This window comes from Heloderma suspectum, chromosome 1 (assembly GCF_057233095.1).
Source record: "Heloderma suspectum isolate Gila_16-S chromosome 1, 16-S_ref, whole genome shotgun sequence".
NCBI lineage: Eukaryota > Metazoa > Chordata > Lepidosauria > Squamata > Helodermatidae > Heloderma > Heloderma suspectum.
The window spans coordinates 441,047,237-441,065,415 of record NC_139458.1 but is presented as its reverse complement, the minus strand read 5'-3'; the positions used below and the strand labels follow the sequence as shown (position 1 = coordinate 441,065,415).

Sequence of the window (18,179 nt, the reverse complement as noted above, 5' to 3'; positions counted from 1 at the left end):
GGCAAGGGACGGGTTGCACCTCACAAAGGCTGGGAAGAATGTGTTTGGCCACAGCATGAAGAACTTCATCAGGAGGGCTTTAAGCTGAATCCTACGGGGAAGGGAGATGTAAGGTGGGGGTAACAATGGACGTAGGCGCATGCACTGCAACGGAGAGAACAGCGCTGATAGCGCCCAATAATAGTCTTCAGACACAGGTAGGAAGAAAGCCAGACTATGAAGCACATGGTCTTCGATGTCTATATACTAATGCCCAGAGTGTGGGAAACAAACAGAACGAACTTGAACTCTTAATACAGGAGGGAAATTATGACTTGATAGGTATAACTGAGACTTGATGGAATGACTCCCATGACTGGAATACAGCAATTGAAGGATATAACTTGTTCAAAAAGAACAGGAGGAACAGAAAGGGAGGCGGGGTTGCACTGTACGTGAAAAACAGAATCTGACTCCAAGATCAATGGGATCTTCTCAAAGTGGGGAGAGGTAATGAGTGAGGTACTGCAAGGCTCAGTCCTGGGCCCAGCGCTCTTCCACATTTTTATGAATGACTTGGAGGAGGAGATGCAGGGAATGCTGATCAAATTTGCAGATGACACCAAATTGGGGGGATAGCTAATACCATGGAAGACAGAAACAGAATTCAAAATGATATTGATAGGCTGGAGTGCTTGGCTGAAAACAACAGAATGCAATTTAATAGGGATAAATGCCAAGTTCTGCACCTAGGAAAAAGAAACCAAATGCACAGTTACAAGATGGGCGATACTTGGCTCAACCACACTACAAGCGAGAAGGATCTTGGAATTGTTGTCGATCACAAGCTGAATATGAGCCAACAATGTGATGTGGCTGCAAAAAAGGCCAATGCTATTTGGGGCTGCATTAATAGAAGCATAGCTTCCAAATCCCGGGAAGTACTAGTTCCCCTCTACTCAGCACTGGTTAGGCCTCATCTGGAGTACTGTGTCCAGTTCTGGGCACCACACTTTAAGAAAGACACAGACAAACTGGAGAGGGTTCAGAAGAGGGTAACGAAGATGATCAGGGGACTGGAAGCAAAGCCCTATGAAGAGGGACTGAAAGAACTGGGCATGATTAGCCTTGAGAAGAGAAGACTGAGGGGACAGATGATAGTGCTCTTCAAGTACTTGAAAGGTTGTCTCACCTGCTGCCGCCTGTTCTACCTGCCCTCTGTGATCCAGTGAGCAGTGACAGGAGCCGGGGGAAGAAGCTTCTGCTCACCTTGCCTGCCACTTATGGGTGGCTGTGCAGACTGGGCCCCAGGGGAGAAGAGGGCAAGCAAGGAGCAGGAGGTAGCAGTGTGGGGGGAGGGGGAGGGGGAGGGGGAGGTCCACACCGGGGGGGGGGGCTGCTGAGGGCTTTTTACCCCCACCAAAGGAGGAGGAGGGCTCTGCTGGTCTTCTTGAGAGCTAAGTAAAACCTCCATGTTCAGGAGTTGCATATCACTGAATTGGAGCTGCCTGTGAGGACCAGCTCATGACAGAGAGCTCTTGCCCTTGTGGGCTTCCCCGTTGCATATCTGGCTGGCCACTGTGGGAAACAGGAGGCTGGGACAGATTCCCCCCTTCCCACAGCATAATGCAGCTCTAGCTGGTCCCTTCCAGTGTTCTTGTGCCTTGGAGATGGTACAAGACTTGCCCCACCTGACACCCTGGTCTGGCTTATGATGGCTCACTGGGCTGCCGAAGAAAAAAAAGAGCATCTCAGTTAGTGGAGGCCTCTGTTTTAGGCTCTGGGTGCTGCTGGGCACATCCCAGAGAACAGCCACATGTCCAGCTGCAGACCCCAGAGCCGGTGAAGCCTTCCGAGGCAAGCCCAAGGCCAGGAACGCGAGCCTCCCGGTGCACCCCAGCCCTGGTGCGCCTCTCGCCGGAGAACGCTGCGCCTCCCCCTGCTGCCCCGGAGCGGAGCGTGGCAGCGCCTCATGTCAGCGGATGCCTGACAAGATGGATGCTAGTAAAGCCCTCCAAATAAAACAGTGGAAAGCCACATGGGGGCGGTAATTAATAGGGAAAATGGTTCAATGAACACATGGCATCTCCCAGGGATGCCGGGGATGCTTCTTCACCCTCTGCTCCAGCAGGAGTGGGAAGCCACAATGCCCTGCATGCCATGGGGGCGGCACACTGCGAAGGAATGGCCTCCTGCCAGAAGGGCTTGTCCGTGGAGACAGCTGGGCCCAGCAGCAGAGACAAGCCTACAGCACAGCCCAAAGTGGAGGGGGGCAACATTGGTGGCAGGGGGGAACATTGGCAGGGTGGCTCAGCCCTGCTTTGCCAACTGGGTGGGTGGGTGGGCAGGAGGAGGCAGGCGGAAAACAGCATCTTTGGCTTTCTTTCTTGGGGCTACCCAATGAGCTGCCCCCATATAAAAGTCAGAGCATCTTGGATTGCCACCCCTGCTTCCCCAATACAAGGAGGACAAGGATATTATGGAGAAGCTGAGTGAATTCTTCTCATCAGTCTTCACTGCAGAATATATAGGACAGATACCTGTGCCTGAACTGATGTTTTCAGGAATGGAGTCTGAGGAATTGAGGCAAATAGCGGTGACAAAAGATGAAGTTCTCACCTTATTGACAAACTGAATGCAAATAAATCACCGGGCCAAGACGGTATCCATCCCAGAGTTCTCAAAGAACTCAAATAGGAAATTGCTGATCTTCTAACCAAAATATGCAACATGTCCCTAAGATCAGCCTCTATACCAGAGGCCTGGAAGATGGCCAGTGTAACTCCATTTTTTAAAAAAGGGATCCAGGGGGATCGAGGAAATTACAGGCAGGTTAGTTTAGCCTAGGTAAATTGGTTGAAGGCATTATTAAAGATAAAATTTGTAAGCATATAGAAGGACAAGCTCTGCTGAAAAAGAATCAACATGGCTTCTGCAAAGGTAAGTCCTGTTTCACTAACCTTTTAGAGTTGAGAGTGTCAATAAACATGTAAATAGGGGTGATCCAGTAGACATTGTCTATAAAGTCTCCTGCGCAAACTTGGCAATCATGGAATAAAAGGACAGGTCCTCTTATGGTCAAGAGCTGGTTAAAGAACAGAATGCAGAGATTAGGAATAAATGGTAAACTCACCTAATGGAGGGAAGTAAATACTGGGGTCCCACAGGGATCTGCATTGGGACTAATGCTTTTGAACTTGTTCATAAATGTTCTGGAATTAGAAGTGAGCAGTGAAGTAGCCATGTTTGCTGCTGACACCACATTATTTATGGTGGTTAAAACAAAAAGAGATTGTGAGGAGCTCTAAAAGGATCTCTCCAAACTGGGAGAATAGGCATCAAATTGGCAAATGTGGTTCAATGTAAGCAAGTGTAAAGTGATGCATGTTGGGGCAAAAAATCCCAACTTCAAGTATAACCTGATGGGATCTGAGCTAGCAGTGATGGACCAAGGAAGAGATCTTGGGGTTGTGGTGGACAGCTTCATGAAAATGTCAACCCAGTGTGCGGCTGCTGTAAAAAAGGCAAATGCCAAGTCAGGCATAAATAGAAAAGCAATTGAGAATAAAATAGCCAAGATCATACCTCCTTTATACAAATCTGTGGTGCAGCCACACTTGGAATACTGCATCTAGTTCTGGTCACCACCTAAAAAAATATATTGTAGAGCTGGAAAAGGGGCAGAAAAGGGCAACTAAAATGATCAAGTATCATATCATATTTGATATGATCAAGTATCTCCCCTATGAGGGAAGGTTACAACAGCTGGGATTGTTAGCTTGGAAAAAAGGAGGGGAAGGGGAGACATGACAGAGGTGTAGAAAAGTATGCATGGTGTGGAGAATGTGGATAGGGAGACATTTTCCCCCCTCTCTCAAAATGCTAGAACCCAATGGGGGTCATCCTATGAAGATGACTGGTGGGAGATTCAGGAGAGATAAAGTGACGTACTTCTTCACACAGTGCTTAGTTGAACTATAGAATTTGCTACCACAAGACATAATCGATCACAAGCTGAATATGAGCCAACCATGTGATATGGCTGCAAAAAAGGCAAATGCCATTTTGGGCTGCATTCATAGAAGCATAGCTTCCAAATCCCGGGAAGTACTAGTTCCCCTCTACTCAGCACTGGTTAGGCCTCATCTGGAGTCCTGTGTCCAGTTCTGGGCACCACATTTTAAGAAGGATGCAGACAAACTGGACAGGGTTCAGAGGAGGGCAACAAAAATGATCAGAGGACTGGAAACAAAGCCCTATGAAGAGAGACTGAAAGAACTGGGCAAGTTTACCCTTGAGAAGAGAAGACTGAGGGGAGATATGATAGCACTCTTCAAGTACTTGAAAGGTTGTCCCAGAGAGGAAGGCCAGGAGCTCTTCTCGATCATCCCAGAGTGCAGGACATGGAATAATGGGCTGAAGTTACAGGAAACCAGATTCCGGCTGAACATCAGGAAAAACTTCCTGACTGTGAGAGCAATACGACCATGGAACCAATGACTAGGGAGGTGGCGGGCTCTCCCACACTGGAGGCCTTCAAGACGACGCTGGACAGTCATCTGTCAGGGATGCTCTGACTTGGATTCCTGCATTGAGCAGGGGGTTGGACTCGATGGCCTTATAGGCCCCTTCCAACCCTACTATTCTATGATTCTATGATTCTATGATTAATGATGGCCACCAATTTCGATGGCTTTAAAAGGGGGTTAGACAAATCCCTGGAGGAGAAGGCTATCAATGGCTGCTAGTCCCAAGGGCTATATGCTACCTCCAGTATTGGGGGCAATATGCCTATGTGCACCAGTTGCTGGGGAACGTGGGAGGGAGGGTGCTGTTGCGCTCATGTCCTGCTTGTGGGTTCCTGGCCAACAACTGGTTGGCCACTGTGTGAACAAAATGTTGAAACACATGGACCCTTGGCCTAGCAGGACTCTTCTTAGGTTTTTAGGTTCTTATGTTCTTAACAAGGAGGTAGCACAACCAGTGGATCACTGCCTTGTTGTGGCGAAGGGGCTTGCGTAACTCAGTGAAGCCATAAGCTATGCCGTGCAGGGCCACCCAAGATGGACAGGTCATGGCAGAGAGTTCTGACAAAATGTGGTCCACTGGAGAAGGAAATGGCAACCCACTCCAGGATTCTTGCCAAGAAAACCCCGTGGAACGTATCACAAGGCTAAAAGATATGACGCCGGAAGATGAGCCCCTCAGGTCGGAAGGTGTCCAATATGCTACTGGGGAAGAGCAGAGGGTATTTCCAAGTAGCGCCAGAAAGAGTGAAGCGGCTGGGCCAAACCCGAAAGGACACTCAGCTGTGGATGTGTCTGGTGGTGAAAAGAAAATCCGATGCTGTAAAGAACAATATTGTTTAGGAACCTGGAATGTCAGATCAATGAATCAAGGTAAGCTGGAGGTGGTCAAACATGAGATGGCAAGATTGAACATCGACATCTTGGGAATCAGCGAACTAAAATGGACAGGCATGGGCGAATTTAATTCAGGTGACCATCATATCTACTATTGTGGGCAAGAATCCCTTAGAAGAAATGGAGTAGCACTCATAGTCAACAAAAGGGTGGGAAAAGCAGTACTGGGCTACAATCTTAAAAATGATAGAATGATCTCAGTACGAATCCAAGGCAAACCATTCAACATCACAGTAATTCAAGTCTATGCCCCAACCACTGATGCCGAAGAAGCTGAGGTTGATCGGTTCTATGAAGACCTACAACACCTTCTAGAACTAACACCAAAAAAAGATGTCCTCTCCATCATAGGGGATTGGAATGCTAAAGTAGGAAGTCAAGAAATCACTGGGATAACAGGCAGGCATGGCCTTGTTACAAAGTGTACAAAATGAAGCAGGACAAAAGCTAATACAGTTTTGCCAAGAGAACACGCTGATCATAGCAAACACTCTTTTCCAACAGCACAAGAGACAACTCTACACATGGACGTCACCAGATGGTCAATATCGAAATCAGATTGATTATGTCCTTTGCAGCCAAAGATGGAGAAGCTCTATACAGTCAGTCAAAACAAGACCTGGAGCTGACTGTGGCTCAGATCATGAGCTTCTTGTTGCAAAATTTCAGCTTAAATTGAAGAATGTCGGGAAAACCACTAAACCGTTCAGGTATGACCTAAATCATATCCCTGATGAATATACAGTGGAGGTGAGGAATAGATTTCAGGGATTAGACCTGATAGACAGAGTGCCTGAGGAACTATGGACGGAGGTCCATAACATTGTTCAGGAGGCAGCAACGAAATCCATCCCAAAGAAAAAGAAATACAAGAAAGCAAAGTGGCTGTCTGATGAGGCTTTACAAGTAGCTGAGGAAAGAAGGGAAGCGAAAAGCAAGGGAGAAAGGGGAAGATATATCCAACTGAATGCAGAGTTCCAGAGAATAGCAAGGAGAGACAAGAAGGCCTTCTTAAATGAACAATGCAAGGAAATTGAGGAAAACAACAGAATGGGAAAGACTAGAGATCTCTTCAAGAAAATCGGAGATCTCAAGGGAACGTTTTGTGCAAAGACGGGCATGATAAAGGACAAAGAAGGCAGGGACCTAACAGAAGCAGAGGAGATTAAGAAGAGGTGGAAAGAATACACAGAAGAACTATACAGGAAAGATCTGAATGTCCCTGATAGCCATGATAGTGCGGTCACTGAACTTGAGCCGGACATCCTCAAGAGTGAAGTCAAGTGGGCCTTAGGAAGCATTAGTAACAACAAAGCTAGCGGAGATGACAGTATTCCAGCCGAGCTATTTAAAATCCTAAAAGATGATGCTGTTAAAGTGCTGCATTCAATATGCCAACAAATCTGGAACACTCAACAGTGGCCGCAAGACTGGAAAAGGTCAGTTTACATTCCAATTCCAAAGAAGGGCAACGCCAAAGAGTGTTCAAACTACCGCACAATTGCGCTCATTTCACATGCCAGCAAGGCGATGCTCAAAATCCTACAAGCTAGGCTTCAGCAGTATGCGAACCGAGAACTACCGGAAGTACAAGCTGGGTTTCGAAGAGGCAGAGGAACTAGAGATCAAATCGCCAACGTTCGCTGGATCATGGAGAAAGCAAGAGAATTCCAGAAAAACGTCTATTTCTGCTTCATTGACTACGCTAAAGCCTTTGATTGTGTGGATCACAACAAACTGTGGCAAATTCTTAAAGTGATGGGAGTACCAGACCACCTTACCTGTCTCCTGAGAAACCTGTACGAGGGTCAAGAAGCAACAGTAAGAATCAGACATGGAACAACCGAGTGGTTCAAAATTGGGAAAGGAGTACGACAAGGCTGCATATTGTCACCCTGCTTATTTAACTTATATGCAGAGTACATCATGAGAAATGCCGGGTTGGATGAATCAGAAGTCGGAATTAAGATTGCTGGGAGAATTATCAACAACCTCCGATATGCAGACGATACCACCCTAATGGCAGAAAGCGAAGAGGATCTCAAGAGCCTCTTGTTGAGGGTGAAAGAGGAGAGTGCAAAAGCTGGTTTGAAACTCAACATTAAAAAAACGAAGATCATGGCATCTGGCCCCATCACTTCCTGGCATATAGAAGGGGAAGAAATGGAAGCAGTGACAGATTTTACTTTCCTGGGCTCCAAGGTCACCGCAGACGGTGACTGTAGCCATGAAATTAAAAGACGCTTGCTCCTTGGGAGGAAAGCTATGGCAAACCTAGACAGCATAGTAAGAAGCAGAGACATCACCTTGCCGACAAAGGTCCGTCTAATCAAAGCTATGGTTTTCCCAGTAGTAATTTATGGCTGTGAGAGCTGGACTATAAGGAAGGCTGAGCGCCGAAGAATTGATGCTTTCGAACTGTGGTGCTGGAGAAGACTCTTACGAGTCCCCTGGACTGCAAGAGGGTCAAATCAGTCCATCCTAAAGGAAATCAAACCTGAGTGCTCATTGGAAGGACAGATCCTGAAGCTGGAGCTCCAATATTTTGGCCACCTAATGCGAAGAGAAAACTCCCTGGAAAAGACCCTGATGCTGGGAAAGACTGAAGGCAAAAGGAGAAGGGGACGGCAGAGGATGAGATGGCTAGATAGCATCACGGATGCAATGAATATGAACCTGAGCACGCTCCGGGAGAGAGCGCAGGACAGGAAGGCCTGGCGTGCTGTGGTCCATGGGGTCACGAAGAGCTGGACACGACTGAACGACTGAACAACAACAACAACAACAAACCACAACCAGCAGGATGCAGTTCCGGAATCCACAGACTTCACGGATCAGATGAGGCTGAAATTGCTTTCCAGTCCCTTACTCCTTGTTCCCAGTCACTGCCCCAATGGGAAGCCCGCGACAGGACATGAGGGCAGCATCCTCCTCCTCCTCTTCTTCCCCAGTGACTGGCATTCAGAGCATGGTGCTCCAAAGCTGAAGATAACATTTAGCCATCAGGACTAGAAGCCATCGCTAGCCTTCTTCTCCGGTAATTTGTCCAATCCTCTTTTAAAGGTAGAGGAATCCAGGACGATGGTTCTGGGTGACTTCAGCTTCCATGCTGGGGCTGTCTCTGGACTTCCAGCTCAGGACTTCATGGCTTCATGGGGCTGTCTCAGTGTGTCATCGGCCCAACACATGAAGCAGGGCACACCCTTAATTTGGTTTTTGCTCCAACTTGTGAAATGGGTAGTCTGAAGATTGGGGGGCTCCAAGTAACCCCATTGTCATGGTCAAACCATTTCCTGGTGAGAGTTGAACTTACGGCATTACTCTCCTCCCATAGGGGTGGGGGACCTATTTGGATGGTCCACCCCAGGAGACTGATGGAATCCAATGGATTTCTGAATGCTCTTGGGGATTGTCCAGTGGAGAGAGCTGGTGATCCAGCCAAGGCCCTAGCCTCACTGTGGAACAGTGAGATGCGGAGGGCCATCGATGATTGCACCTGAGTGCCCTCTCCGGCACTGTGGGGCCCGTTCTGCACCCTGGTATACTGGGGAGCTGCAGTCAATGAAACAGGCTGGACATTGGCTAGAGCGCAAATGGTGCAAGACTCGAAGTGAAGACGACCGAGCATGCTCTGGAGTGCATAATCGTGCCTACTGCGTGGCAGTGCAGGCAGCATAGAAGGTTTGTTTTGCTGCCTCCCTTGCGTCCTCAAGTAGCCGTCCAGCAGAGCTCTTCCAGGTGGACCAGTAGTTGTTAACATCTTCCCCAGTAAATGGGGCCATGGGCCCGTCGAGGACCCACTGTGACCTTTTTGCATCACACTTTGAGGACAAAATCACTTGTCTCCACAGCGAACTTGATGCTGTTGTTAGTGCAGTACCAGTCGAGGTGTCTGATACCACCATCTGCCCAATTTTGTGGGATCAGTTCCAGTTGTTACAGCCTGATAATGTGGACAAGATGCTTGCAATACTGCGACTGACCATGTGCCCTCTTGATCCCTGTCCCTCCTGGCTAATAAAAGCTAGTCGAGGGGGTATGACTGGGTGGGTCCAGGCAATGATAAAAGCTTCCCTATGGGAAGGGGTGGTCCCTGCTGTCCTTGAGGCAGTACTGTGGCCACTCCTAAAGAAGCCCACTCTGGATCCAACAGTATTAGACAACTACTGCCCAGTCACAAATACCTCTTTTCTAGGGAAAGTACTTGAGAGGGCCACGACGGACCAACTGCAGGCACTCTGGGAGAATACTGATTTTCTAGACCCATTTCAATCTGGGTTTCATCCTGGTTACAGGACTGAATCAGCCATGGTCGTCTTGAAGGATGACCTTTATCAAGAGAGGGACAAGGGCAATGCAACCCTGTTAATTCTGCTTGATCTCTCATTGGCTTTTGATACCATCAACCATGGTATCCTCCTGGATCAACTATGTAGGTTGGGTATTGCAGGCACTGTGTTACAGTGGTTCCAGTCCTACCTAAGGGGCCAATTTCAGAGAGAAGTAAGAGACAGAGGAAATAAATGGTGGTTCAACTATTAAATAAGGATGGCAAAATGATAACAGATGACAAGGAAAAGGCAGAGGTGCTCAATTCCTTCTCTGGCTCAGTCTTCTCCAAAAGAGGGCCTATGACCCCCCTGGCAAAGGCGAAGTACAGGCTGAAGGGGCAGGATTGCAGCTTGAGATTGATAGGCATATGGTCAAGGAACACCTAATTACTTTGAATGAGCTCAAATCTCCAGGGCCAGATGAACTGCATCCTAGAGTCATAAAGGAACCGGCAGAAAAACTTCCTGTCTGTTAGAGCAATACGACAATGGAACCAATTACCTGCGGAGGTGGTGGGCTCTCCCACACTGGAAGGCCTTCAAGACGAGGCTGGACAGCCACCTGTCAGGGATGCTCTGACTTGGATTCCTGCACTGAGCAGGGGGTTGGACTCGATGGCCTTGTAGGCCCCTTCCAACCCTACTATTCTATGATTCTATGATTCTACTATTCTATGATTCTCTCAGAACCACTGTCTATTCTCTTTGAGAAATCATGGAGGACGGGGGAAGTGCCAGATGACTGGAGGAGGGTGAATGTTGTCCCTATCTTCAAAAAGGGTAAAAAGGAGGAACCTGGGAACTACAGACCAGTCAGTCTGACATCAATCCCAGGGAAAATTCTGGAGCAGATGATAAAGCAATCCATCTGGAAGCACCTTGACAACAATGCAGTGATAACTCGAAGCCAACATGGATTTGTCAAGAACAAATCCTGCCAGATGAATCTGATCTCAGTTTTTGATCAGGTCATCTCCCTTGTGGACCGTGGGAATGCTGTAGACATCACATACCTCGACTTCAGCAAAGCTTTTGACAAAGTGCCCCATGATCTCCTGATGAGTAAACTAGCTCAAAGTGGGCTAGATGGAAGAACTATCAGGTGGCTCCACAGTTGGCTACAGAATCAGATTCAAAGAGTGCTTATCAATGGGACCTTCTCCAACTGGGGAGGGGCAACGAGTGGGGTACTGCAGGGCTCAGTCCTGGGCCCAGTGCTCTTCAACATTTGTATTAATGACTTGGAGGAGGAAGTGCAGGGAATGCTGATCAGTTTTGCAGATGACACCAAATTGGGTGGAATAGCTAATACCCTGGAAGTCAGAAATAAAATTCAAAGTGATCTGGATAGACTGGAGCACTGGGCAGAAAACAACAGAATGACATTGAATAGGGAGAAATGCCAAGTTCTGCACCTACAAAAAAGGAACCAAATGCACAGTTGCAAGATGGGGGATACTTGGCTTAACAACACTACAAGCAAGAAGGATCTTGGAATGGTTGTCGATCACAAGCTGAATATGAGCCAACAAACCCTATCAAGACAGACTGAAAGAACTGGGCGTGTTTAGCCTTGAGAAGACTGAGGGGAAACATGATAGCGCTCTTCAAGTATTTGAAAGGTTGTCACAGAGAGGAAGGCCAGGATCTCTTCTTGATTAGCCCAGAATGCAGGACACGGAATAATGGGCTCAAGTTACAGGAAAAACAATACAACAATGGAACCAATTCCCTAAGGTGGTGGTGGGCTCTCCCACACTGGAGGCATTCAAGATGAGGCTGTACAGCCATCTGTCAGGGATGCTCTTGGGAGAAGGATACCTGACAGAGTGCCTTCTCCCTTACCAACTTGCCTGGTCACTGATGTCATCAGAGAGCATGTTCCTGGTGGTTCCACATGGACCTATGGCCCAGTTGAAGTCCACCAGGAAAAGATCCTTCAGTGTGGTGGCCCCCTTCCTGTGGAATTCCCTGCCTTTGGAGGTCAGGCAGGTGCCAACACTGTGTTCCTTCCAGCGCCTCCTGAAGACATTGTTATTTCAAGAGGCCTTCCTTGCATGACCAGCTGTGGTTTGTTAAATTCCACTTTGTGGATGTTTGTCTTTTTAAAAAATGTTTTAACTCCTTTAACCTGCTGTTTTATTCTTTTACCATGTTGTTCACTGCTCCAAAATCTTCTGATATGGAGTGGTATATAAATATTGTAATAAATAAATAAAGCCATCCAAATTGGTGGTCATCATGACATCTTGTGGTAGCCATTGATTTGTATAAGGGCAGAATGATCTTGACAATTGTATTCTCCATGCCTTTCCTAATTATGCCTAACATGGAATTTGTCTTTTTCACAGATGCTGCACACTGGGTTGGCATTTTCATCAAGCTGTCTGTCCATCACGACCCAAAGATCTCTTTCCTGGTCATTTACCACTAGCTCAAGCCCCTTCAGGCTAGACTTGCAGTCGGGATTTTTTGCCCCGACATGCAGCACTTTACACTTGCTTACACTGAACCGCATTTGGCATTTGGCTGCCCGTTCTCCCGGTTTGGAGAGATCTGTTTGGAGCTCATTGCTGTCCTGTTTTGTTTTAATTGTACATCGAAGAAGGCATAGTGTCCAGCAGACTAGAACAATGAAAAGGGATGGGCTGTTCCCCAGAAGCACTGTGGGTGATGATGCCAGGTTCCAAAATGAATTCAATCATCCCCCAGACCGGAATGCTCAGAGCGACCTTGAGAAGAAAATCTATGAGCAAGCTGAAAAGCCCTGGTCCCGTGGAGTTCCTCGGAGGCCCCACAGCTCACGCCCACCAGCTTCCCCCGTGCAGCCTGTGGGGCAGCCCCGTGCTCCTCATAGAATCATAGAATCATAGAATCATAGAATAGTAGGGTTGGAAGGGGCCTACAAGGCCATCGAGTCCAACCCCCTGCTCAATGCAGGAATCCAAGTCAGAGCATCCCTGACAAATGGCTGTCCAGCCTCGTCTTGAAGGCCTCCAGTGTGGGAGAGCCCACCACCTCCCCAGGTAATTGGTTCCATTGCCGTATTGCTCTGACACTCAGGAAGTTTTTCCTGATGTTCAGTCAGAATCTGGCTTCCTGTAACTTGAGCCCATTATTCCGTGTCCTGCACTCTGGGATGATCAAGAAGAGATCCTGGCCTTCTTCTCTGTGACAACCTTTCAAGTACTTGAAGAGCGCTATCATATCTCCCCTCAGTCTTCTCTTCTCAAGGCTAAACATGCCCAGTTCTTTCAGTCTCTCTTCATAGGGCTTTGTTTCCAGTCCCCTGATCATCTTTGTTGCCCTCCTTTGAACCCTCTCCAGCTTGTCTGCATCCTTCTTAAAGTGTGGTGCCCAGAACTGGACACAGTACTCCAGATGAGGCCTAACCAGTGCTGAGTAGAGGGGAACTAGTACTTCCCGGGATTTGGAAGCGATGCTTCTATGAATGCAGCCCAAAATAGCATTTGCCTTTTTTGCAGCCACATCACATTGTTGGCTCATATTCAGCTTGTGATCGACGACAATTCCAAGATCCTTCTCGCTCGTAGTGTGGTTGAGCCACGTATTTCCCATCTTGTAACTGTGCATTTGGTTTCTTTTTCCTAGGTGCAGAACTTGGCATTTGTCCCTATTAAATGCCATTCTGTTGTTTTCTGCCCAGCACTCCAGTCTATCCAGATCACTTTGAATTTTGTTTCTGTCTTCCAAAGTATTAGCTATCCCTCCCAATTTTGTGTCATCTGCAAATTTGATCAGCATTCCCTGCACCTCCTCCTCCAAGTCATTAATAAAAATGTTGAAGAGCACTGGGCCCAGGACTGAGCCCTGCGGTACCCCACTCGTTACCTCTCCCCAGCTTGAGAAGGTCCCATTGATAAGCACTCTTTGAGTCCGATTCTGTAGCCAACTGTGGATCCACTGGATCGTTGTTTCATCTAGCCCACTTCGAGCTAGTTTGCTCATCAGGATATCATGGGGCACTTTGTCGAAAGCTTTGCTGAAGTCGAGGTATATGATGTCTACAGCATTCCCACGGTCTACAAGGGAGGTGACTTGATCAAAAAATGAGATCAGATTTGTCTGGCAGGACTTGTTTTTGACAAATCCATGTTGGCTTCGAGTAATCACTGCATTGTTGTCAAGGTGCTTTCAGATGGATTGCTTTATGATCTGCTCCAGAATTTTCCCAGGGATTGATGTCAGACTGACTGGTCTGTAGTTCCCAGGTTCCTCCTTTTTACCCTTTTTGAAGATAGGGACAACGTTAGCCCTCCTCCAGTCATCTGGCACTTCCCCGGTCCTCCATGATTTCTCAAAGAGAATAGACAGCGGTTCTGAGAGCTCTTCTGCCAGTTCCTTTATGACTCTAGGATGCAGTTCATCTGGCCCTGGAGATTTGAACTCATTCAAAGTAATGAGGTGTTCCTTGACCATATGCCTGTCGATCTCAAGCTGCAATCCTGCCCCTTCAGCCTGTACTTCGCCTTTGCCAGGGGGGTCATAGACCCTCTTTTGGGAGAAGACTGAGCCAAAGTAGGAATTGAGCACCTCTGCCTTTTCTTTGTCATCTGTTATCATTTTGCCATCCTTATTTAATAGCTGAACAACCATTTCTTTCCTCTGCCTTTTACTATGCACGTAGCTGAAGAAAGCCTTTTTGTTGTTTTTAACATCCCTTGCTAACCTCAGCTCATTCTCAGCTTTAGCCTTCCTGACGCCATCCCTGCAATTCTGTGCTATGTGCCTGTACTCTTCCTTTGTTACTTGGCCTTCTTTCCACTTCCTATATGTGTCCTTTTTTGTTTTCAGGTCATCCCTAAGCTTTTTGTGAAGCCACATTGGCTTCTTCTGTTGTCTTCCACCTTTTCTTCTTGTTGGAATTGTTTGTGATTGTGCCTTGAGAATTTCCTTTTTTAAAAGCTCCCACCCATCTTGGACTCCTTTTCTCGCTAGCATCGCTTGCCATGGGACCTTACTGATCATTGTTCTGAGTTTATGAAAATCAGCTTTCCTAAAATCCAGGGTACGCATTTGACTACACTCGGCTTTTGCTTCCCTTAGAACCAAGAACTCAAGTACAACATGGTCGCTTTCCCCCAGAGTTCCTGTAACTGCTACTTTATCCACTAAGTCATCTCTGTTGGTTAGGATCAAGTCAAGGATAGCCGATCCTCTAGTTCCTTCCTCTACTTTCTGTAGGAGGAAGTTATCCGCCACACAAGTCAGGAATTTCCTGGAGGGGCCATGTTTTGCAGAATTTGTCTCCCAACAAATATCGGGGAAATTGAAGTCCCCCATTACTACTACATCATGCTTCCTTAAAACATTGGCTATTTGCTTTTCAAAAGTTTCATCCTTGGCTTCTCCTTGATTGGGTGGCCGGTAGTAGACTCCGACCACCAGGTTCCTTTTATTCTTTGCTCCATTTATTTCAACCCAGATGCTCTCGATGGGGCTACCAAGCTCCTCCTCCTGTATTTCTGTGCAGAGATATGTATTTTTCACATACAGTGCAACCCCGCCTCCCTTTCTGTTCCTCCTGTTCTTTTTGAACAAGTTATATCCTTCAACTGCTGTATTCCAGTCATGAGAGTCATCCCACCAAGTCTCAGTTATACCTATCAAGTCATAATTTCCCTCCTGTATTAAGAGTTCAAGTTCGTTCTGTTTGTTTCCCATACTCTGGGCATTAGTATATAGACATCGAAGACCATGTGCTTCATAGTCTGGCTTTCTTCCTACATGTGTCTGAAGACTATTATTGGGCGCTATCAGCGCTGTTCTCTCCATTGCAGTGCATGCGCCTACGTCCATTGTTACCCCCAACATTACATCTCCCTTCCCCGTAGGATTCAGTTTAAAGCCCTCCTGATGAAGTTCTTCATGCTGTGGCCAAACACATTCTTCCCAGCCTTTGTGAGGTGCAACCCATCCCTAGCCAACAGCCCATCTTCCAGGAAGTATAGCCCGTGGTCCCAGAATCCAAATCTCTCTCGTCGGCACCACCTTCGTAGCCAGTCATTCACCCGGAGTATTTTTCGTTCCCTTTCTATCCCTCTTCTAACTACTGGAAGGATGGATGAGAAAACTATCTGGGCCCCAAAGTTCTGGAGTTTCCTTCCCAAAGCTTCAAAGTCTGACGTGATCTCTTCGTAGCTCCGCTTGGCGGTATCATTTGTTCCCACATGGATGAGAAGAAAGGGATACCTGTCAGTGGGCTTTATGAGTGCAGGCAACCTTTCAGTCACGTCTCTAATCTGTCCTCCCGGGAGACAACATACCTGGCGAGTCCACGGGTCTTCGCGACATACTTGGGTCTCGATCCCACGCAGCAAGGAGTCTCCCACTACTACCACTCTTCTCTTCTTCTTCTTGTAGGCCTGGGTTTCATCGCCTCTGTTTGACTGACCTTCAGCCTCTTGCTCACTCTCATGCAGGTTCCCCTGTGATTCTTCCTCTGCAGGCTGTCCTCCAGTCTCATCTGCAAGTACCTGGAATCGGTTCCACAGCTCCACCGCTTCCACTGGTGCAGAGTGGCGTCTAGTTCTTCTTCTCCTAACTGTCACCATTTTCCAAGGAGTATCCTCTACTCCATTTTTCTTCACCTCAGCATTTCCCACTGCCTCATCTTGCTGTTGCTCTTCAAGCTTCTGGTCTGCCCTTTGCTGCTGTAGTTCCCCCATTCTGTCCAAGAACTCTTCGTGTTCTCTTATTCCCCGGAGGGTTGACAGTCGCCGCTCCAGTCCACTTACTTTTTCCTCCAGCAGCGTGATCAACTTGCACTTGTTGCAGGTGTAGGCCATGTTGTTCTCAGGCAAGAAAACAAACATTGCACACACCTTGCAGGTCACCACCACTGGAGAGTCTTGTCCTTCCATAGCCTCTTTTCCCTTTTTGTGTCTAGCTTTGTGATTGTTCTAGACTAGCCTGTGCCTGCTCCTCTACTCAGTAGAGGTTAAAAGCAGAGTCCCACTGGTGTGGAAGTGTGTGTTACAAGACAAATAAATGAAAAAAAGTTAGTAAAAAAAAATAAAAAAAATGTTAGGGGCCTCCCCCTTGACCTTCCCTGCCAAACTCCCCTGGCCAACTCCTGTTTGCTCCCCCTGTTCGCTCGCTCTGTTCGCTCGCTCTCTGGGAGCTTGCCTGCTTCTGTAGTCCCTGGACCAGCTGGAGCAGCTTGCTCTGCTCTGCTCTGCTCAGCTGGGAGGCGGGAAACAGACTGAAGCTTCCTGCCCAGTCAGCTGCTGGGAGTCCTCAGGCCACACCCCTCCAATTCAGTTGGAGCTCTCAGAAGCTCCTGGTGAGCTCACAGCCAGTCAGAAGGATAAAGGGCAGCGCCCTGGGCTTCCTGCAACCCACTTACCTCTTAGCCTCTGTCTCCTTTGTCTCCTTTGTCTCTTCAACCACTGCAACTCCCCTGGCCAACTCCTGTTTGCTCCCCCTGTTCGCTCGCTCTCTGGGAGCTTGCCTGCTTCTGTAGTCCCTGGACCAGCTGGAGCAGCTTGCTCTGCTCTGCTCTGCTCAGCTGGGAGGCGGGAAACAGACTGAAGCTTCCCGCCCAGTCAGCTGCTGGGAGTACTCAGGCCACACCCCTCCAATTCAGTTGGAGCTCTCAGAAGCTCCTCCTCCGCTCTGCTTTCTGCCCGCCCTTCTCCCACGTCCGGGTTCTGAGGCAGGTGGACAGGAGCCGCTGTCCTTGCGAGGGCCACTGACCCCAGGGCCCTTCAGGGTGCATCTCCTTGGGCAGGGCAGGCTGGCCTGCAGGCCTGATGGGCTGGGGGCTGCTGAGCAGGTGGCTTTGGGGGCTTATCTCCGCCCCCCATGCCAGCAGCACAAGGAGGCAGAAGGGAAGCGGGAGGCGCAGACTTCGCCAGCCCACGGCGCAGCTGTCCCTGGCAGCCACAGGGATCAGGAGGCAGATGGGGGAGAGGCGAGGCAGCCCCGGGCCTGCCAAAGAGGCAAGCAGCAGCAGCTGAAGGCAGGAGAGAAGCTCCGGGGCACCTAGAGCGAGGCCTCCCCCAGCGGAACACCAGCCATGTCTGAGGGGCAGTTCCTGGCCAGATCTACTTCTGCGCCCCTGCCCCCTCTCAATGCCCTTTCCCCGTGGAAGGCCACTCCTGGCCCGCCGCCTCTTGCCAGCCCGCCGGGCTGTCATCCGGTGCCTGCCTCCTCAGCCTGTGGGCACAGGGTGGGAGGATGGGCTCCTTCCTGCCTCACATCCCACTGTGGGTTCCACAGAGCAACGCACCAATGCCTTCGGTGCGGGGGGGGGCACATTGCAGCAGCCACGGAAAGGCCCTTTTGGGCTCCCCAGGAGAGGGCCAGAGAAGCCCCAGCATCCCGTTGGTGGGAAGAGGGAGTCACCTCTGGCCTGCGGAGTCCCCCTAGAGCTGGGGCCAGCGACCAAGGGAGTGAAACACTCAGGACTAGTCTCGCAACT

The 18,179-nt window shown here is 48.6% G+C and overlaps 1 protein-coding gene across 3 annotated transcripts in view; it reads right to left on the bottom strand.

Moving 5' to 3' along the window:
* The window catches only part of SLC30A3 (solute carrier family 30 member 3), a 39,444-nt gene that overhangs the window by 20,299 nt on the left and 966 nt on the right, over positions 1 to 18,179 (bottom strand). The gene's annotated exons all lie outside the window — the stretch shown is intronic.